This window comes from Crocuta crocuta, unplaced genomic scaffold, assembly GCF_008692635.1.
Source record: "Crocuta crocuta isolate KB4526 unplaced genomic scaffold, BGI_CrCroc_1.0 scaffold139, whole genome shotgun sequence".
Taxonomy (NCBI): Eukaryota; Metazoa; Chordata; class Mammalia; order Carnivora; family Hyaenidae; genus Crocuta; species Crocuta crocuta.
The window spans coordinates 3,321,475-3,344,443 of NW_027533258.1; the positions used below are offsets into that span (position 1 = coordinate 3,321,475).

The window sequence follows — 22,969 nt, forward strand, 5'->3', positions numbered from 1 at the left end:
CTGGTCAGAAGCAGGTCTGGTAGGTGACCGGGAGGTCGGGAGCTACTAGCATCTGGGGAAAGGGGATGCAGATGGGGGTGGTTAAAGCTCTGCACTAATTAGCCAGAGAAAACCTGGTGCCAGAGGTCTTAGAAGAAGGATGGGCAGACAAGACGTGGGTCTAAAGGTAGAACAACCCGCAGCGCGTTTTGGGGCGTTTTGGGGCGTTAGTGTGCATACACATTCACTGTTGGAGGCTCTGAGTCCCTCCTAAGGAACCTGATCTTGAGACTCCGATTGTAAAAAGGAATGACCTGAACAGAGTGTTTATAGAGACACAACAAACCAACATAAAACTTGAAAATAAAAGGGTAGAAAAAACATTCCAGGGGTTCCTGTTATCTACTGTTGTGTTGGCAAACCACCCAAAACCCAATGGTTTTAAAGAACAACCATTTTATTATGCCCATGGATCTTACTGGTCAGGAATTTGGAAGGGGAACTGTGGGCACGGCTCTTCACTGCTCCCCTCTGTCTGAAGGCTCAGTGGAGATGATTTGATGGCAGGGAGGGTCCATTTCTAAGATGGCCACTTCCCTCACATGTATTATGGGTGGACTGAGATGGATTAAGGATAAGCTCAGCTTGGATTTGAGCAGAGTGGCCTTTTCCATGTGAAGGACTCTGACATGGCATCTCTGGGCTTCAAGAGCACATGTTCTAGTGAATATGAAAGAATCGTCATGGCTGTTGACGACATAGCTTTGGAAGTCACAAAAAAGTCATATGTTCGTAACTTTGGAAGTCATCACTTCCATCATATGTTCGATCAAAGCAGCCACAAGTCTGTGCAGAATCTAGTAGAGGCAAATGTAGACTCCATCTCTTGATGGGAGGGGTGTCCTACAGTCTTAAAATGACCACAATAGGCACATTTGAACAATAAGAAACTGGGCGCAAACACTTTATGGAGAAAATTAGTCAACGATTTGGAAAAACACGAAAGAGGAGCGCCTGGGTGGCTCAGTCGGTTGAACGTCCGACTTCGGCTCAGGTCATGATCTCACCGCTCGTGGGTTCGAGCCCCGCATGGGGCTTTGTGCTAACTCAGCGCCTGGAGCCTGCTTTGGATTCTGTGTCTCCCTCTCTCTCTGCCCCTCCTATGCTCATGCTGTCTCTCTCGCTGTTTCCCAATAATAAATAAAAAATAATAATAATTAAAAGATAAAAACACTAAAGATTATCCAAATAATAGCCAAAAAAAGAAAAAAAAAAAGAAAAAAGTGAATAATGGAAAGCAAAGCCTGTCTGGTAAAAATTTTAATGAGCCCTTCAAAAAAAATTCTTTTTAATGAGCCCTTCAATTCATCAGAACAACATAAATTATAATCAAAACCTTCCCACCCTCTCACAAAAGCTATGAACATAAAGCTTTAGGGTAGTGTTACCGGAGTCAGGTTCTTGCGGCCAACGAAGAACGTTCTCATGGAACGCAGCTGGACCCCAGAATAAAAGGCACACGCTAGCCGAGGTTCTGCTTAAGTAGAGAGAATTCGGACTACACGTCCCATATGCTAATAAGGGGAGGGAGAGGGGGAAATGCCTCATTTTGATTGGCTGAAAGGGCCTCGTCCTGATTGGTTGATATTGGAAGGCCACTCAGGCAGCTCATTGGCGGCTTTTGGAGCCGATCCTGCGTGTTAAGTTCTGCTTGTGTGTGGGCCCGCATCCTGCTTCTCTCTAAGAGGTGGGCTGTTGAGCCGACATCAAGTGCTCCACGTGCGTGATGTTTACCCTTTGGGCCTGGTCCCCCTGGTCTCTAACTGCCTCGGTAGGACAGGGCAGTGTTTCCCCTATTTCTTCTAGTGTTTTCTTTAGGGACAGCAGAGATTTCATCTGAGGAGATTGGATGGAGGTCTGGTAGAAATGGATGCAGCCTTAACTCAACTCCCAGGGGGAGCATCAGGGCCCAAGTGCAACTCCCAGAGGGGAAGTGAGAGACCAGGGAGGTGAGGACCCATGGGCACAAAGTGTTTCCCCCCCTGTCCTGAGATGTGAGGTCTGCGCCGTAATGAGTCTGACTCAGTGCATTTTCTTTCATGTTGTAGGCTGAGGGCACTGATCCCATTTATAGACAAGAAAAGGGAGGCTCAGGAAGATAATGTGACTTTGCCAAGGCTTCCGGGGATTGGGTGCAGACCCCGGCCTTGCTTGACCTAATCAAGGTCTTGACCCCGCAGACCCCGGCCTTGACCCCTGCTGTGCTACCTCCAAGGCCAGCCCTGTTCTCTTTTTTTTTTTTTTTTTTTTTTNGAGGAGGGGCGCCTGGGTGGCTCAGTCGGTTAAGCATCCAACTTCAGCTCGGGGCATGATCTCTCCGTCCGTGGGTTCGAGCCCCAAGTCGGACTCTGTGCTGACAGCTCAGAGCCTGGAGGCTGTTTCGGATTCTGTGTCTCCCTCTTTCTCTGGCCCTTCCCTGCTCATGCTCTCTCTCTCTCAGAAATAAATAAAAAACATTTAAAAAAAGAATCAGAGGAGATGCTAGGATACTTAGATAGCATTTTTATTTTACTTACTTAGCAAATTTTTAAAAATCCAGGAAAAATTCCCAGCTGTAATAATGGAAAAGGGAAACAAAGCAACTCCAGAAGTCAGCGTACCCGTGCGGCTTCTCCTGTCCCAGCCCCGGTCACGCTCCTCTCCATCGGACCCCTAGGGTCCCCTCCTACCCCCCACTGCAGGAGAGACCCGTTTTTCATAGCTTCGATTTCTCTGTCCCTCAATGGAAACAGAAACAAAACTAGTTTTAATAAAATGGGTTCTCAGCATCAACCTGGGTGCAGTGGGAAGATTTCAACTCCACTGGCTCTGGAGGCAGTATTAGTACTCTGCCAAATCCTCATCAGTGGTTCTTTATTTTGTTTTCTTTTCTATTCTGACATCAACCCTGCAACAGAGGTGGAAGGATCCGCATTTTATACAGGAGGCCCAGAGAGGTTGAGGACTTTCCCACCGCCACACAGCACAGTGGCAAGGCCAGCATCCGGGCTGCAGGTGCCTGGAGCCAGCCTCCCTTTCCATGTACGACCATGCGAGGGGGGCGTGTTCCCGGATAACCAGGATTCAGGGGCTAACAGATTCAGCCTGAAACAGGAAAAGGAGAATTAAGATATATTTCATGCTCTCGGCATCAGTCTGTACGTTGACATGGCGTTGAAATTTGTTTTTCGAGGAAACGCTCTATTATGCTGCTGTATAAAGACTTAAGTTCTAAATTCAGCTCAAATAGCAGCACTTCCTTTGAAGAAAATCCCTCGAAGTGCCCACAGCTGCAGACAAGGACCTGTTTGTTGGGGGCTCAGCAAGGCTTCCCACTTCCCAGGCTCAGTCCAGGGCACCCTGGGGTCTGAACTGCCTGCACCTTGTAAAATACTTTCTCTTTTTCTCATCTCGGTTTTGGTTTGGGAGTATTTGACTTTTCTTTTGTATAACTGCATCTCATGTCAAAAGGTTCATGAACGTGCTGCAACAGATGATCAGCAAATCTGGTGAGAATTTTTAAAAACCAGCTTCACTGAGGCATAATTGCCAGGCAATGAACTGCACGTATGTAAAATCTACAATTTAGATCTTGATCTACAGACATACGTGTGAAACCATCAGTACTGTCAATATATATAAACCCTCAAATATTTCCTAGTGACTTTTTTGTAGACTCTNTTTATTTTTGAGAGAGAGGGAGAGCCAGAGTGTGACTGGAGGAGGGGGAGGAGAGAGGGAGACACCGAATCTTTAGCAGGCTCCAGGCTCTGAGGTGTCAGTACAGAGCCTGACGTGGGGCTCGAACTCGTGAACCACGAGATCATGACCTGAGCCAAAGTTGGATGCTCAACTGACTGAGCCACTCAGGTGCCTGTCTTTTAAAGAAAAAACATTTTAAATGTTTATTTATCTTTGAGAGAGAGAGAGAGAGAGAGAAAGTTGGGGAGGGCCAGAGAGAGAGGGAGACACAGAATCCAAAGCAGGTTCCAGGCTCTGAGCTGTCAGTACAGAGCCCAGTGCAGGGCATGGGCTTGAACTCATGGACCACAAGATCATGACCTGAGCTGAGGTCAGATGCTTAACTGACTTAGCCACCCAGGCACCCCTTGAATCAACATCTTAATTTACATGTTAAAGAACTAGAAAAAGGGGCACCTGGGTGGCTTAGTCGGTTAAGCGTCAGACTTTCGCTTAGGTCATGATCTCGTGGTTCGTGGGTTCGAGCCCCGCATCGGGCTCTGTGCTGACTGCCGGCTCAGAGCCTGGAGCCTGTTTCAGTCTGTGACTCCCTCTCTCTCTGACCCTCCCCTGTTCCCGCCGTTTCTCTCTCTCTCTCCTAGAAATAAATAAAAACATTAAAAAAAATTAAAAAAAAAAACTGGAAAAAGGGCTAACCCTAAAGTTAGAAGAAGGAAATAGTGAAGATGGAAGAGTGGAGGTAAATGAAACAGAAACTAGGAAAACAATAGGTAGAACCCACAAAATCAAACGTTTGAACAGATCAACGCAATTGACTAACTTTACCGGGGCGGACTGAGGAAAAAAGAGGGAAGACACAAAGTAATAAAATTAGAATCGAAAGTGGGAACATTGCTATCCGCTTTTTGGGGGGGGTCAAAATTCATTTTTATTAATAGAAAATAAACACTTATTCCAGCTTCAGTCGTTGTACTTGAAGTTGCTAATAAACAAATCTTTTAAATAATCACTCAATCATCCTGTTTTGACCGAGACAATGAACCTGTGGCTTAAACAAAAGTATTCAGCACCATTTGCTCATAGGCCTTTTGGAAATTGTTCTTAAGGTTTCTGGAACTTTCCTGTCTGGAAAGTACAGGAATTACTGAGCTACAAGAGGAAGCTTCTCTAGGGCAACCAATGAGAAGTTAAGCAATCGTTATAAAAGGAGTCCATGTACCTTCAGCATGGTAACTTGGCCAATAAAATGATCCCTTCTCCAGTTCAGGAGAGGTGTGCCTCTAAGCACCGGGGTATGAAGAGGCAGACTGTTATTTGCTTTTAGAATGAGCTAATAACAGCAAATCTCTAGCACGGATGCTACTGGATCTTAACATCCTGTGATTTTAGGAAATTCTGTAAATAGTTTGAATTTAATTCAATTTACTCAGAAAGTAAACCTGTTGAGGGAATGCCTGGGTGGCTCAATCGGTTAAGTGTCTGGTTTCGGCTCAGGTCATGATCTCACGCTTGTGAGTTCGAGCCCCGCGTCGGGCTCTGTGCTAACAGCTCTGACCCTCCCCTGCTCATGCTGTCTCTATCTCTCTCTCAAGAATAAATAAAGCATTTTTAAAAATTAAATTTAAAAGATTGGGCTTTTAAAAAAAAGAAATTAAACCTGTTGAATAAGATTCACTACTCTGTCAGAGTATCTGCTGGTTTAGTTTCCTTAAATGTATGTATATATATATATGTATATATACATGTATACATATATATATAAAATACATGCAGATGAANTATTCAAACCAAAACCTAGGTTAGCAAAATGCCTATAATTAAAAGCAACTGAGGGGCACCTGGGTGGCTCAGTTGGTTAAGTGTCCAACTTCGGCTCAGGTCATAATCTCACAGTTTGTGGGTTTGAGCCCTGCATTGGGCTCTATGCTGACAGCTCAGAGCCTGGAGCCTGCTTCTGATTCTGTATCTCCCTCTCTTTCTGCTGCTTCCCCACTCATTCTCTGTTTCTCTCTTTCTCTCTCTCTCTCTCTCTCAAAAATAAACTTAAAAAAAAAGCAGCTGATGGAATGAAATCCAAAGTTATGACAAGGGAGACTCACTCGCACTAAGCTGTGTTGCTTAGAGAACTTACAAAAGTATGTGCCATTAATGCTATTTGTGGATGGGTAAGGCGACACCCTCTCCTCATTTACCATAGGATTCCAATCGAGGATGGGCCAGAAATGACCGTTTCTAAATATTTCAGAAAAGTCCACAGAATTGTTAAAAAGACTTTTAAGAATGTCTGTCCTTCTATATCTGTGAGTAGTAGCCTCATCAGAAGTTTCTTTTTCTTTAATTTTTTAATGTTTATTTTGAGAGAGAGAGAGAGACAGAGACAGAGTGTGAGGGAGGGAGGAGCAGAGAGAGAAAGAGACATAGAATCCGAAGCCGGCTGCAGGCTCCGAGCTGCCAGCACAGAGCCTGACGCAGGGCTTGAACCCATGAACCACGAGATCATGACCTCAGCCAAAGTCGGACGCTTAACCGACTGAGCCACCCAGGCGCCCCTCATCAGAATTTTCTAATAGCACAAAGACAAACGCAAGTCCCTACACTCGCTCAGATGTTTGAAGAATGGGAGGCGACTATTAGGGCCATCCTTAGCCAGAGCTTCTGTGGGCTTTTTACTATATGCTCATCGCCAGTGAATCAGGTGGACTTTTGTGAGAAAATAGTGCTTGGTGGCCACGACCTCTTTGGGGCATTTCTTTCTAAGTGGAATACACAGCAGGGAAGGGAAGGTAATACAAGGAAGCTACTCTGTCCAGCTCGGAAGGAGTTGATGAAGGCCATATCTGCATTCAGGAAGCCCATGGGGTCCTCAGCTGTGGATGGTGGCTAACGGGTCACCCAGCATGACACTGTGCACGCGGCAGCGCCTTCCTGCCCAGCTCCAAAATCCCTGGAGAGAGATTCCCAGGACCCAGTGGCGCATCGACAAAATGAATGGGAATAGTCACAGAAGCAAGGCTCCCACCCAGCGTTCTCCAAACTTCTTCCTCTGGTTGATGTGCTGTTAAGAGACTGTGGACAACTCAGTTTCCATCACTGATGCAGATCCCGGACACATGGCCCAAGGCTCACCCTCAGAGGGGCGGGTGCACGGCCCCAAGACTCGGGTGAGACCTCGGGAGAATACAAAGCGGTCCATCTGTCGTGTGAGGAGAGCGACAGCACGACTCCATCTTGGAGAAGCTTTTGGAGAAGGAGAGAACGGCGAGGCTCAGGAAACATCCCTCCATTTGACAGACAGAGACTCTTTATGGCAAGCCGACCAGATGGATTCCGCCTGCACCTACAGAGCAGCTCTTGAGCAACAATATGTCCACAATCGTGAGACAGAAGGTCGACCCTGCGGTTCTGGAGCCCGAGGGGCCGCAGAGGCGCCTCCAAATGCTGGCCCGCTCAAATATGGAACAGTGATGTGTCTCGGTTTGTCACTAACGCCAAAGTCCAAGAAATCAAGGGACATCGCTCGATGAATCCTGAGGGTCAGACCTTCCCACATCTTGTGCCAATCACAGCTGGGTGTTGGAAAGCCCCGTACAAGCACACCTGTCTCAGGACTTCAGCCACACCCACGGAGTCTTGGTAGAAGATGCGCCATCCTTTGTAGGTGAAAAATTTGCAAGACGGCTTCCAGGAGTGAAGAGCAGGAGAAAGTTGGGGGAGGGGTACGAAGATAGGCCACAAGCAGTAGCCCCCCCGAACCCACCACTCCCTCATCCTGATTCAGGGAAGACTCCATGTTTGGGGGCAACATGCTTGCGCATGCTTGCTTTCCACTTCACAAAACGTAAAGGGATTATGAGAGAATACGGTGAATAATGCATACCCACAAATGAAGTAAACGAGAGGAAATGGAAAGTTGGAATCCGGTGATTCAGCAGACGGCCAGCAGGGGGCACACGCCGACACTGTAAAACTCCGTGCGCTGCGTCCCGGCGGCCACAAGAGGGCGCGCGAACTCGCCCTTTCTGGTCCGCGTAGCGCGCTTGCGCGTTCGGCCAGGGATGTGGCGTCGTGTGCCCCCGACGGGTGTGAAGCGCGCGGCGTCCACCCCGCCCCCGCGGGTCAGCGGGGGGGCGTTTTGTGCCTCATTTTACACGCCTCGGCGAACGGCTGCTGTTATAAAGCAAGGCTCGATAAACTATGACACGGGAACGGATACAATAGGATGCACGACGACGACGCTCCAGAAAATAAAAGCTTCTGCAGTCGCGATTTTAGAAAAACGTCCCCCGGAGTGTTTGCAAAATGCAGAGGGGAGAGCAAGGAGGAAGGCTGTGNGGGCTGCAACGCTTGGAAACGGAGTGAAAAACGGCAAAGGCGGGGGATTTAAAAGTCATATTACTTTATTTATTTTTTTATTTTAAATTCAGTTTATACCAAAAATAAAACGGATAATAGATGGACTCTCCTGGCTTTAATGCAAGCAAAGTCATCAATTACTCCTTTAAAAATAGGCTTCTTAGCTGATCTCGTTTTCACTGGCGTTATAACGATTGACATGGTTGAAGACTGCTCATGACCCCAGGGACAATCTTAGATGACTTGATTAATTTCAGCTTTCTCACGATGCCCTCCCCCCCCAGCCCCCCGTGACTGGTCGTGGTTAGAAAGCATGTTGCCAAGTCCACTTTCTCATCTGAAAAACAAATCAGCGATATTCGTCAATTGGTTTTTGGAGGTTGAAACACGATCTTTTAAATTTCAGAACCAATGATTGCATTCTATGAGGAATTGACGTTCAATCTGAGATAGAAGAAGTGTGAGCATGGGGTGGAGAACTGAGCATGGGGTGGAGAACTGTATGAGTGTCGGTGTGGAAGTGAACCGATGATAGAGCTTTGTGTAGGGATAACAGCAGCGTTGGATTGTATTTGTGTAGTTTGAAAGGTTGGTCAAGGATCGGCTTACCGGACATTTTGTAGCGCTATCATCTGAGATGGGAGACAAGAAGGAAAGGAATTTTTATTTGAGGAGGAAGTTAAGGTGTTCAGCTTGAGATACATTGCATTTTAGCTTCCTGTAGATACCCTACTGCAGGAAGGAAGTATAGACCTGACTGAGTCTATATGCGAGCACAAGGGTGTTGACCATCAATCTTGGAACGGTTCAGCGAGTCCTTTTGAGGCAGACCTTGCTGCAGACACTGGCAGGAAGGGTTTATGGCAGCTTGAAGACAGTCAGGAGCCTGAGATGTCAGAGGACCCTGGGAAAAAGAACGCTCCGCAAAGGAGGTCATGGTCCACTTAGACTTTGTTTCCAGATAACTGTGGGTTAAAGTGGGAATAAAGCGAGGAGAAGTGCGGACTCGTTCCTGAGAAGTGAATTCTATGCCCTGAGAGTTTCCATGTGGTCAGAGAACCTGGGATTGTGGGAATAAACTGGAAAGCTCTTATGGAAAGAGGGAGGGATCTCAGATCATTGATCGGAAAGGTGAGAACCCAGTACATGCTACAGGGAGCCTGGGTGGCTCTGTGGGTTGAGCGTCTGACTCTTGGTTTCAGCTTAGGTCTAGATCTCACGGTTTGTGGGGTTGCACCTGCCTCAGGCTCTGCGCTGGCAGTGCCGAACTTGCTTGGGATCCTCTCTCTCTCTGCCCCTCCCGCACTCATGTACACTCCCTTTCTCTTAATATAAACATCAAAAACAAATCCAGCATAACGTAGTTAGGATATATACCATGAAGACACACATGCTTCGGAATTTGAACTTCAGAAAAAGGCAGGGTGAGGTTCTAATTCTAGGCAGGTCATAATTTAGCCATGTAATTCTGTTACTAAATCTCTCTGAATTGTGTCTTTCTCCCCATTTGTAAATGGGTAGCTAATCCCTCAGTGGCAGGTTTACTTTGAGGATTAAACCAGCAAATGTGTAAAAAGTCTTCATCAACGTCTCAATTAATACAGTTGTTAGGGCTTTTTTCCCCCCTCTTCTCTGGTGGATCTCACCTTCAAAGGGTTGATTTAATCCTCTTTCTTATTATGGAATATTATCATTAATTCACCCATGTGGTTTTAATTTTTTTTTTAAAGTAGGCTTCCTGCCCAGTGCAGAGCCCAACGCAGGGCTTGAGCTCATGATTCTTTGCTCAAGAGCTGAGGTGAGATCAAGAGTCAGACACTCAACGGACTGAGCCAGCCAGGCGCCCCGGGTTTATGTTATTCTTGATATATTAGGGAGGGACTATAGCTTACAAATATCTCACATATATAAACTATGAAATGTAAGATGTTGCTGCCGATGGGGCAAGAGTTTATCTCCTGCTTCACTAAGATGTCAGGTGGTGCCAATTTAATGTCTCCTGAACCCCTTCTTCACTCTGCATTTTATGAACTTGCTGCTACTTGGAAACTGTGGTACCCAAAGGTAGCACTGTGACCCGGGTTACACCCACTGCCTTCCTGTGCAAGGGATTGTAGAGCTAGGCTTGCGCTGTGGGAAGTCCCTGAATCCCCAGACATGGGAGGAGTCTTTGAATTTTCCTACCTCATCCTAAAAGACCTCCCACTGCTGCTTGGGCAGAAATCTGAATGGGGGGGGGAGGGGAGGGCTGGGGGTCAGGACTGTGGCACTGATATTGTCTGATTCCTTTATGTGAAGCGGCCTGGATGACTGGGGTCAGCTGACCTCAGAGGGTCAGAGCATCCCACTTTGGGACTTGAACTTTAAAGAATCAACGCTAGGCGCCCCTGGGAGGCTCAGGTCCAGTCGGCTTATCCGACTTTGGCTCAGGTCATGATCTCACAGTTCATGGCTTCGAGCCCCGTGTCGGGCTCTGTGCTGACAGCTCAGAGCCTGGAGCCTGCTTTGGATTCTGTATCTCCCTCTCTCTCTGATCCTCCCCTGCTCTCTCTCTCTCTCAGAAATAAATAAAACATTAAAACAAGGAAAAGAAAAAAAGAACAAAAAAAAGAATGAATGCTAGTGTGCCAAGCCAGGAATAGTTAAACCTGAGAAATTCGAGAATGGTGTCTTGGGTCTGGGGGCCGGTATCTATATGTGATACGCATCAGGGTCTCCTAGAATTTGGGGTCAAGGAGGGAATTGAATACTACTTGTGGCAACGGGGCATATTAAAGCATGAAACTATGTAAAATGGGGATATTACTGTGTTCATTATGAGCAGCAGTAGTCAAAGCCTTCTGAATTTTGACCCTAGGACGGGGGGAGTGCTCCCTTAGATGAAGTTTTGGGGACTCATGATCTGCGTGCCTGCGAATTGTGGGCAGGATTGAAATCTCATGGCTGCTGCTTCCTCACCTTTGCCTGTTTAGTGCTGGAACTATCTCTGAGTGAGAACACAGAGGAAGACAGAGAATACAAAGGTGGCTGAGTGTCTTTATTTTTTTTTTAAGTTCATTTATTTTGAGGGAAAGAGAGAGAGCATGCACAGGGAAGGGGCAGAGAGAGAGGGAGAGAGAGAGAATCCCAAGCAGGCTCTGCCCTGTCCATGCAGAGCCTGACCCCGGGCTCAAACTCAAAAACTGGGAGATCTTGACCTGAGCCGACATCAAGAGTCAGACGCTTAACCGACTAAGCCACCCAGGTGCCCCTCTGTCCCCATTTTTTAAAAGAAGATTGCACGGTTTAGATTTATTTTCTGTCACTCATAATTTGATTCCGTTTATTCGTTCTTAGTTGAAAGATGACATGCGTGATCCTGGTTCTTTGTCAGGGTTTGACGATCGTCAGTGAAGGGCGGCAGAATATGCTAAACTGCAGGTATAAGACTCTGACATCTCCCTCCTCCCTTTCTTCCTGGAAATAGATGATAAAACCTTGTGAAAGCTGTCTTTCCTGGAGGACAGGAGGAAAGAGACATTTTTATCACCATAGACCGAGAGTCAAGGCTGAGAGAATTCTGTACAAACAGACCTTGTTGAAATAATTCTTATCTTCCCTTAGCCTCCGGTGTATTTTAGTTGCTTTCCCACAATTGCTTGTCTTTGTTCGACCTAGTTAAACAGCACACAGATTTTGCCACTTCTCTGGGTCTTTGTTTCCTTACGAGAGCTCCGGGGGCCGTGTGAAATTTACATTAAATAAATCTGCTTTTTTTCCACTCCTGTTAACCTGTCTCCTGTAAATTTAATTCCCAGGCCCAGCCCACGACTCTAAGAGGGTGAACATTAAGTTTTGCCTCGCCTACAGAGGCATATGATGTCCATCTGTCCCTCACAGGAGCTGGTAAAGAGAAAAAAAAAAATTCCTTGGTAATAACTTTGATTACCCAGTGAAAGTTTTATCTCATATCTATAAGATATGTCATTTTTGCCTGCAACTAATAAGAAGTTGGGGGGGGGGTGCGATACTTCATGACAATACAAAGTTCTCCTGGCTCCCTAATGTTTAACATTCATAGAGGATTCTTGCATCATGTGTTCTTACTATGTTGATTGCAAAGTGATAATGTTCCAACACCGGTAATCTCAACTTTACACGTTGGCCCTTGATATTACTCCTTATGAAGGAGTCATTCCGCATCTATCTGTGTGTCTATCTTATAATCATCAGTATTAAATTCTTTTTTTAAGTTTATTTATTTATTTTGAGAGAGAGCGAGAGAGCATGCATGTGAGCGGGGGAAGGAGAGAGAGAGAGAGAGAGAGAGAGAGAGAGAGAATCCCAAGCAGGCTCCGCATTGTTAGTGCGGAACGCGGAGGCTGAAGCAGGGCTCAAACTTACCAGACCATGAGATCATGACCAGAGCCTGAGCTGAAACCAAGAGTCAGGTGCTTAAGGACTGACTATTAAGTTATTTTTATGTTCAAATTGTTCCACTTGAGGCTACTGTATATCCCTTCGGGCTGATTGGCTCCCTTGTGACCTACCAGATAGTTTTTTTTCTTTTCCTTAATAGTTTTTTTTTTTTTACTTTTTCTCTGAAGAAAGCATTTCAAAGTTGTCTAGTATCTTCTGTGATCTAGCCTTGAAATTAACCACACTCTGTGTTCCTGGGCCGTGTCCACCCAAATTTACAGGTGAAGTCTTAACCCCAGTGTGACTATATTTACAGATGTAATTAAGGTTAAATGAGGTCAGAAAGGTGACTTTATGGCATCCTTGTAAGAAGAGGAACTTTCTCTCTCTCTCAGCGCATCCACAGAGGAAAGGCCATGTGAGGGCACAAGAAAGCACTTCTCAGAAAGCCAGGGAGATGGTCTTTGACAGAAGACTTGATTCTTACAGTTCGAAGTTCAAGCCCCATGTCGGGCTCTGTGCTGACGGCTCAGAGCATGGAGCCTGCTTCGGATTCTGTGTCTCCCTCTCTCTCTGCCCTTCTCTCTCTAAAATAAATAAATGAACATTAAAATCTTCTTAAAAAGAGCCTTAAGTTATTAGTGGGGAATATTAGAGATCATGATCAGGTCACTAAGTGTGCTCATTGCCACTGGGGTGTTTTTGCGGGTCTTCCCTTCCAGCAGGCAAGAGCTAGAAATGTATACACATGCATGTATATACCCACATATACACACATTCATGCACATAAGCATACATGTATTTGTGTAGATGATTTGTACAGATGTATGCATGTATATTGCAAACTGTACATTTCTCTAGATGTGTATAGATGTACATGCATAAACACATATGTATATCTCTTTAAGATAAAAGTCATACAAATATTTTTTTCGTTACTTAAATAATTTTTTTAATTTTAAATTTTGTTTTAAAAAGAGAGAGACACAGTGCGAGTGGGAGAGGGACAGAGAGAGGAGGAGACACAGAGTCTGAAGCAGGCTCCAGCCTCGGAGCCATCAGCGCAGAGCCTGATGCGGGGCTCGAACCCATGAACATGAGATCATGACCTGAGCCGAAGTCGACGCCCAACCGACTGAGCCTTCCAGGCACCCCCAGACTCATACAAATACTTTCAACTGTTCTGCACCCTAGAGTCTTTTCGTGCCTTCCTTTATTCCATATGTGAGTGTCCCCTGACTCCCAACAATATTGCGTTACCCACTTGTTCAATCCTTCCTTGCATCTAAAATGATTCTGAATTTTTTTCACCCATAACACTACACAAAATAAACCTACTAAACTGTGCTGAGACCTGCTGCACCTCAAACTTTAAATGAGCCTCCAGCAGGGGCGTCTGGGGGGCTCAGTCGGTTACGTGTCTCGCTCCTCATTTCGGCTCAGGTCACAATCTCTCAGTTCATGAGATGGACGCCCATATTGGGCTCTGCGCTGACAGCACAGAGCCTGCTTGGGATTCCCTCTCTCTGCCCCTCCCCTGCCTGCTCTCCCTCTGTCTCAAAACTAAATAAACATTAAAAAAAAAAAACAAAAAACAACCAACCCAGCGTCTAGCGTTGCAGACTCCCAAGCCATCCCCACAGGTATGGAGAGTGTATGCCAGGGCCCTGGCTCTAACCTCTCACCCAGGTCTGTGAAGGCAATAACCTGTTGGCTTGGTGTTTCTTTTTCTTTTCCTTTGCCTTCCGCCCTCCTCCCCCCAAGGGTTTATATTTAGGTAACATCTACACCCAACGTGAGGTTCAAATTCACAACCCTGAGATCAAGAGCCACACGCTCTCCTGGTGGGGAGGCCAGGTGCCCCTGGACTGGTGTTTCTGATCTACAGACCCAGGCACTGACAGGTAGCAAGGCTGATAGTTCTAGAAACAATGGGAGCACAGGGAACTCACTGCGTTCAGGAAACGAAATCCGAGGTACACGGTACCGCCCGTACCCAGCACCCCATCACTACGGCAGAGTGCCTTCAGGTATCCAAAGAGAAGTTTCGGGTGCAAAGGAGAAGCTGAAACCAGGCAAAGCCAACGTGAAAGGAAGAGAGCTACTTCGCGTATCGTTTTCTATAAAGAAACCAAACCTCAGTATTTAATCAAGTGTTGACTTTTAAAATGTCATTTCAAACTTCTAAATCCTTATAAACTAAGGAAAGTGAAACAAAACGGTGATGGAAATACCATTGCAGGCATATTTCGTTTTGTTGCACTTTGTGGATATTTTGCTTTTCAAAAATTTTTTTATTTACTTATTTTGAGAGAGAGAGTGAGCGAGCGAGAGAACATGAGCAGGATAGGGGCAGAGAGAGAGGGAGAGAGAATTCCAAGCAGGCTCTGCATCAGCGCAGAGCCCGACCTGGGGCTCGAACTCATGAACCGCGAGATCATGACCTGAGCCAAGATCAAGAGTCGGACATCTGCTCAACCAATGCCTCACCCAGGCGCCCCGCAGTGAAGTATTTTTTTTTAATATTTTTATTTTATTTCTAGGAGAGAGAGAGAGAGACAGCGTGAGCAGGGGAGGGTCAGAGAGAGAGGGAGACACAGACTCTGAAATAGGCTCCAGGCTCTGAGCTGGCAGTCAGCACAGAGCCCAACGCGGGGCTCGAACCCATGAACCGCGAGATCATGACCTAAGCGAAAGTCGGACGCTTAACCGACTAAGCCACCCAGGCGCCCCTGTGAAGTATTTTTAAATTAAGGTCTATACATTGTTTTTAAAGACGTAATGCTATTGCGCACTTAATAGACTACATATCATATACGTATACTTTTATAGGCCCTGGGAAACCAGAAAAAATTTATTTGTCTGACTTTATTGGGGTGGTCTGGAACATAATCCACAATATCTCCAAGGTATGCCTGTATGTGTTAGTTTCATTTAAATGTTATGATTTTTCATAGCCATGAAATTGCTGAATAACAATGCCAAGCACTTAACTAAAAATTTCTGTTAAAATTTTTTCCTAAACGGGCGCCTGGGTGGCTTAGTCAGTTAAGCATCTGACTTCGGCCCAGGTCATGATTTGTGGGCTCCAGCCTGGCATGCAGCTCTGTGCTGACAGCTCAGAGCCTGGAGCCTGCTTCAAATTCTGTGTCTCCCTCTCTCTGCACCTTTCCTGCTCGTGCTCTGTCTCTCAAAAATAAATAAACGTTAAAAAAAATAACTTAAAAAAAAGTTTGCTAAGTGATTTGTCAACGATACCTCAATGAAGCAGGGGGAAACAAACACAGTTTTCAATTAAAAACTAAGTGTGGGCGTATAGGAGGATTAGGAGGAACTTGACGGAGGAACAAGGGGGAGAAGAAGGGCGGAAATGGTGGGGGAAAGGGAGAGAGGCAAACCATGAGAGACTCTTGAATGCTGACAAAAACTGAGGACGGATGGATGTGGGGGGGAGGGGGGATGGGCATGGAGGAGGGCACTTTAGGGATGAGCACTGAGTGTTATGTGGAAACTAATTTGACAATAAACTATTAAAAAAAAAGCTCTAATGTAAAAAAATAAATAAAAAAATAAAAAAAATAAAAACTAAGTGTGGGGCATCTGGGTGGCTCAGTCGGTTAAGCGTCCGACTTCAGCTCAGGTCATGATCTTACCGCTTGTGGGTTCGAGCCCGGTGTCAGGCTCTGTGCTGACAGCTCAGAGCCTGGAGCCTGCTTCCAATTCTGTGTCTCCCTCTCTCTCTGCTCCTCTCCCACTCACTCACGCTCTGTCTCTTTCTGTCAAAAATAAATAAACGTTAAAAAATTAAAAAAAAATCTTCAAGTGTACCATTAACCTGGTCTATAATAAGGTATAACAAAATCACACATTTCAAAATAACCATATGGCAATGGATAAGTATCATAATGTTTTTCCAGCAAGGACTCCCCTTCCTCCCACCCCCCAACCCCCAGATCCTTGAGTAAACGCCTGTCCTGAATGTGATCCACATACTTGAGGGTGAAGACTTGAACCGCCTCTTCGCCTGTGTGTGGCTGGTATCAGCCTCCTGGCTTAGGACTCCTGAAGCGCCCGTTTCCACACTAGCTGGTCTTCTGGATAAAGAAGGGGTGCAGGCTGTGAGGGTCCAGCAACACGCTTCGCAATAGTCCCTGTTACAAAAGCTCGTCCTGGGGACGCTTCAACAACCCTGGGCCCTGCGGAGCGCCGCTGCTTGCACCTGCCGGAGTCTTTGGTGACTGGAGCGCCACCTGGTGGTGACTGGCGCCGGGGCTCCGTCCCCCGGGGAAGCTTCCCGCGCCGCCTGGACGCGACCCTCGCCCAGCCACCTGAGAGCCGGTCGCAGGCTCCTTTAGGACACCCTCTCCAAATCCCTTTTTTCTCGAGCACGACCCCGTCTCCCATCTGGTCCCACACTGATCGCTGGCCGATGCTAACTGAGGGGGTGCGAGGTGGCTGGGCTGCCGCGAAGGGGGTCCCCAGAGGCAGCCAAGGAGAGGGGAGCTGGTGAGTACTGGGGGGGGGCTCGGTGGCGGCCACCAGCGCCCCTGCTGGCTCCCCACAGGCCCCTCCCTTCTGAACTGGCCGCTGCCTGGGGGAGCTGCGCCGGCCTCCTTCGTGCTCCCTAACGTCACTGCCATCGAGAGTCTGCGAAACTTCCAGGGCAACCTCGCCATCCACACGTCCAGGGTTTCTCTGCCCGGCACTGGGGACGCCTGAATGGACCTCCCTGCCTGGACTTGGGGGCAAGGGATGGGAGTGTCCACGCAGCTGGGGATCGGCTGGGACTAGAGGAGATGTCTTTACAGCTTGGAATGTGCAGGCGAGGAATTTAGGAATTTTCTTGAGTCCCTAGAAAGTGGGAGGCGCTTCCTCGGGCCCAGCCCCTTCTCACAGCTCCGAAAGGTCAGAGCTGGGTGAGGATGTCCTTGGTGTGTGATCTAGGAAAGTGGAGGGGGGAGAGGGGATCTGCTCCATTTCTCACCCTGTGGGACTCTCGCGGGACATTGGTTCTCTCTGGGCCTCCTCAGGGAAGCTCAACGTCGCTAGGAGATTCTGGTTCAAAGGCCCAGTGGTCAGAGCACTGAGGCAGTGGAGGGTCACTGGGGACAGTTGAGCCTGTGTGGCCCAGGTGTGGATTTCAGACCACGTGGAAATGGAGGCTGGGCCACTTCCTTCAAGGGTGGAAAGAACCGAGATGCGGCAGCACTGAGCCCCCGAAAAGGAGGTGTCCTCACTCTCTCTACCAGAGCTTGGGTCCGGGAGGCAAGGTGGAGGTTGGCTGGGGGTCTTCTCTGTCAGAGCGCAGCCCTGCTCGGCTGCCCGGGCAGAGGGTAGACAGCTGGACATGGCGGACACACTATGACCCTCTTACAGCCATCCCAGAGTAGCATGCCAGGCCTGGACCCCTGGGGACCCCCAGTCCTGTGCGGAGAAGAGAAATGCCCCCACCTCCACCCCAGTTCTTCCCCTGCGCTGCTGAAGTACAGCACGACGATCGAATGGAAGCTTGTGCCGAGACTCTACCAAGATAACACACAGCTAAAGTGAATTGGAGGCCAACCACCCCAGAACCGGCAAAACAGAACAAAACACGTAGTGGCCGAGAACCTGTGAGCTGGTTAAGGTCGTCACGCACAGAGAGGACCGAAGGGATCCGGGAAGAGACTGAATGTGGCTTCTGAACTTTTGGAGAGAGCTTCACAGAGGGGAGCAGAGGCTGCTTACCCCGCAGTTCAGGCCGAGCGAGAGAGGCTTCATCAGGACCCCCGTCTCCCCCCTACCCCCGGACAGCTTGACACGCGTCCGCAGGAGTTGGGAGTCTCAGTGGCCTGATGCATATCTTTGCTTAAGAAACCTAATGGGCAAGAGAGTGTCAAGGGGAAAGAAGGTGTGTGCATACCTTTGGGGGGGCATATTCAAGGACAAGGGATATGTGAGTTCTTCCCGTGGTGTAGACATGATCTGTGAGTCTGGGGTCTTCTTACGTCCTATCCACACGGGCAGCCTGGAGGGCTGATCACACCTCCGAGGGGACAATCCTAGATGTTGATCCAACAAGAGCAAGCAGCTGAAATAAAAACACATTCAGCAGGGCTAAGTGGAATGCAGGCACTGAGGGGGTCTCTCAAAATTCCATGAATCCCCACGAGTAGGATTCCCTGCGGACGACACTACCCACCATGTAGCCTTTCCTACACCAAAGGCTACCCCCTGCTCTGATTCTCAAGGGATCAGAGACGCAGTGAGCAAGCTGTGGGTAGGGAGTAGAGGCATATGAGCGGGAGGGAAGGCAGCCCTGACTTTAATTCATGTTCAGAGACTTATTACACAGGCTGGACGCTGTAATCATAGCCTGGGGAGCGGTTCTCATCACAAAGTGACCCGAACAGTCATGGGAACTGTCCCTCACTCCCCTCCCCCTCCCACCCGCCTTCATTGGGAGGGGAACTAGCAAACTACGCATTGTGAGGAATGATAGAAACAAAGTTACTTGATGAATTTATGGTTTAGAATGCCCTCCAAAGCAAACACCGAGTTCCGTTTATTTCCAATCCAGATTCCTTGGAGCTCAAAAGCAGTTGGCTCAGGTTCTGTCTGGAGAGCATTTCTCTGCCTGGAGAAGCAGTTCCCGAGTCCCAAGCTGGCTGCAGCTGAGCAAGCACCCTCACTGGGAGGGACAGTGGGGCCACAAAATGGACCAAATACTGTGTGGGAAGTCTCTACCATCTTTAAAGTCTACTTTCCTTTCATTTATTTATTTAAAAAAATTTTTTTAATGAAAAAAACATTAGAAAATGTTTTATTTATTTTTGAGACAGAGAGAGACAGAGCATGAGCTGGGGAGGGGCAGAGAGAGAGACACAGAATCTGAAACAGGCTTCAGGCTCCGAGCTGTCAGCACAGAGCCCGACACAGGGCTCGAACCCATGAACTGTGAGATCATGACCTGAGCCGAAATCGGACGCTCAACCGACTGAGCCACCCAGGTGGCCCTAATTTTTTTTTTTAAAGTAGATTTCACACCCAGTGCAGAGCCCAGTGTGGGGCTTAAACTCATGACCGCTGAGATCAAGCCTTGAGCTGAGATCAAGAGTCAAGATGCTTAACCGACGGAGCCATCCTGGCATCCTTTGATTTTGTTTTGTTTTAAATTCTGCAAAACTAGGAAAAAAGAATCATTCCTGGCAGAAGAAAAAACATACAACTGAAAATGACAAAAGGATTCAGATTTTTTTTTTTCCCCAGAAAACTATGAGGCAGCTTCCAAGATACAGCCTCTTAGAAATGAAGCCTGGAAAGCTTTATGGAGCAGCTGGCTGAGTTTAAAAGAGAAGAGAGAGTACAGCAGGAACTGAAAATGACCGTGGAGGGATTGCAATGCCCTCTATTTAAAGAGCAGAACTGAAATTGCAGAAAATGGAAACCCAGATGGTGGACAGACCTGAGAAGATACTCCCAAATGCAGGGGGAATGGGAAAATGCCGGGAACAATTTGAGAGATTCCAGGTGCGGAGTACAGAGAAGTTATCATTATCCATCCACTTGGTGGTAATTAGCCACAGTATGGGAGGGTAAATGGCATTCCTGGGGAAAGTCTAGAACAAAAAAGAACAGAGGCAAAGTGGAAAAACTGCAGCAAACGTTCCTAAAATGAGTGAATGAAAAACATTCTTTTATAACTGTTTTAGTGTCCTCCATTCCTGGGCTAAGGCCCTTGTGCTCACGGCGCCAAGCTTGTGAGCCACGCGATTTAATGCGAGTTTTTTTTTTTAAATGTTTTTATTTATTTCTAGGAGAGAGAGAGAGAGAGAGAGAGACAGCGTGAGCAGGGGAGGGTCAGAGAGAGAGGGAGTCACAGACTCCGAAACAGGCTCCAGGCTCTGAGCTGGCAGTCAGCACAGAGCCCGACGCGGGGCTCGAACCCACGAACCGCGAGATCATGACCTAAGCGGAAGTCAGACGCTTAACCGACTAAGCCACCCAGGCGTCCCAATGCGAGTTTTTTAAAAAAATATTTTTATTTATTTCTAGGAGAGAGAGAGAGAGAGAGANGGCTTCGGGGGCCACCAGAGTTGGGGGGGGTCGGGTCCCCGGGAGGCCCGGCCGCTGGGAGGAAGGCGCCCGCACACCCCGCAACCGGGTCAGCGCCCAGAAGCGAGGGCTCGTCCCCACGGACAGTAGTAAAGGGAAAAAAACCCGAGTTGACTTTGGAACTCGGCACGAACCCCTCACGCTCGCGAGCCCCTCCCCCACCCCCAGGTATAAAAAACGAAATCTCATTTTTGAAAATTGTGGCTCTTCTAGAAAAGGGTCATACAACTTGAAATCAGTGATTTCTTGGACCGTATTTGGGATGCATTTCTTTCCACGTTTCCTTCTTCCCAGCGATGCACAAATAAATGTGCAACGTTTAAAGCCTGGTGACTGTTGGGTACAGCACAGTTTCAGAAAGCTGCACAAAACCAGGCATAACTTCATGAATCAGCGTCACCAAGGGAACACCTGCCCACCGCCGGCCGAACGCCCTTCTCCCCGCACAGCCACCCTGCTTTCCTCTCTACTTGAAACACCCGTGGGCGCCTGGGTGGCTCCGTCGGTTGAGCGCCGGATTTCGGCTTAGGTCATGACCTCTCTATTTGAGGGTTCGAGCCCTGTTTGGGGCTCTGTGCTGACAGCCCTGAGTGGCTTCGGATTCCGTGCCTCCGTCTCGTTCTGCCCCTCGCTCTGTGCCTTTCTCTAAAAAAAATAAAGACTTAAGGATTTTTTAAATATTGTTAGCACCCAAACGCGCGTGCGTAAACACTACAGTTTTCTTTTGTTTGATGTTAAAGTCACTTCTCATCGGCTGGTGGTTCCCCCTCCCTCCCTTTTCCCTTCACCCTCCAACCCCAATGAAAAGATGTGACCTCAGTACCTCCCAGTGTTTCTGACGACTCAGATCATTCAGTTCACGTGGCTTCTGCTGTGTTTCTCCATAGTCGTGCCGTTTTTCTCTTTGTAATTAATAACTGTTTGGGGGTAGGGGCGCCTGGGTGACTCAGTGGGTTAAGCGACCGACTTCAGCTCAGGTCATGATCTCATCGGTTCGTGAGTTCAATCTCTGTGCTGACAGCTTGGAGCCTGGAGCCTGCTTTGGGTTCTGTGTCTCCCTCTCTCTCTCTGCCCCTCCCCTGCTCATGCTCTGTCTCTCAAAAATGAATAAACGTTAAAAAACCAAAACTATTTGGGGGTAAGTGCTTTGAAACCATGCAAACATCCTGTTTCTCCTCAAACTTATGCCTACAAATTTTTATCATTCACCTTTACAGCGACGATTCCTGTGGGGTTTGCCTCATGGTGATTTTCCATTTCCTTTTTCCTTCTACATTTATCATCATAATCCTTCCGTAAGAAAGAGCTGGTTCTTCTCTGCCATTTACTTAATATATTATAGATTCAATTACTCATTTGCATCAATACAGACTCATGGGTATTTTTTTTCTTAATGTTTATTTTTTGACAGAGAGAGAGAGCAGAGGAGGGGCAGAGAGAGAGAAAAGGGAGAGAGAGAGAGCTGTCAGCCCAAAGCTCTGCTCAGCGATCTATCTCATGAATCGTAAGATCAGGACCTGGGCCGAAGTGGGTCACCCACTGATTGAGCCACTCAGGCGCCCTGGGTTCTTTGAGTCTATGGGTTTAATTCACAGAATGTCATTTATTATTTTGTTTCTAAAATTGTTCCAGCTTTGGCCATCATGAGCTCCTTCAGGTTGGCTCATGAGTTTTTTGTGTTTGTTTTTGACATGCTTACTTTCTGGCACAAGATACGCCATGTTCATCTTGTATTTTTTCCCTTGTGGGTCCTGGAATCAACCATTTCCCCATGGATCCCTGGTTCTTGTCGTTGGAGAGCAGTGTTGGAAATCAAGATCTGGGTGTTAGGTGTGCTCACTGAGGTTTGATGTCATTTCCCTGTTCCTTGTCCGTGACTTGTCCCTCTGACACTGAGAAGCCCAGCTCTCATTATAATTATCATTATGTGTACTTACTGTAAATATATATGTATGTATGCATATTTATACATGTGCGCATATGCGTGTGTTTCAGAATTACTAGTGTGTATACCTTTAAGAAAGATTCATTAAGAGGATTACCTTGGGGCACCTGGGTGGCTCTGTCGGTTAAGCGTTGGACTCTGATCTCTTGGCTCAGGTCATGATCTTACGCTTCGTGAGTTGGAGCCTGTGTTGAGCCTGCTTGCGATTCTCTTCCCTCTCTCTCTCTGCCCCTACCCCACTTGTGCGCTCTCTCTCAAAATAAATAAATAAACATAAAAAAAACCCAACACAATATCTTAAGAAAAAAGAGGATTACCTTACATATGTACAACTCTTCACGTCTTTGGTTTTATAGTCAGGACATTGTTTTCCAAAAATAATTTCAGTTAGATCTCTTCCCCGAGCCCTTCACTCTTGGTTATGTTATTCATTTGTAATGAATAACAGTAGGCTGTTAA

The 22,969-nt window shown here is 47.3% G+C and overlaps 1 pseudogene; it reads right to left on the bottom strand.

Moving 5' to 3' along the window:
* Positions 1–4: 4 nt before the first annotated feature.
* Positions 5–7,488, bottom strand: LOC144217169 (mesoderm-specific transcript homolog protein-like; annotated as a pseudogene).
* Between the last annotated feature and the right edge of the window lie 15,481 nt (positions 7,489–22,969).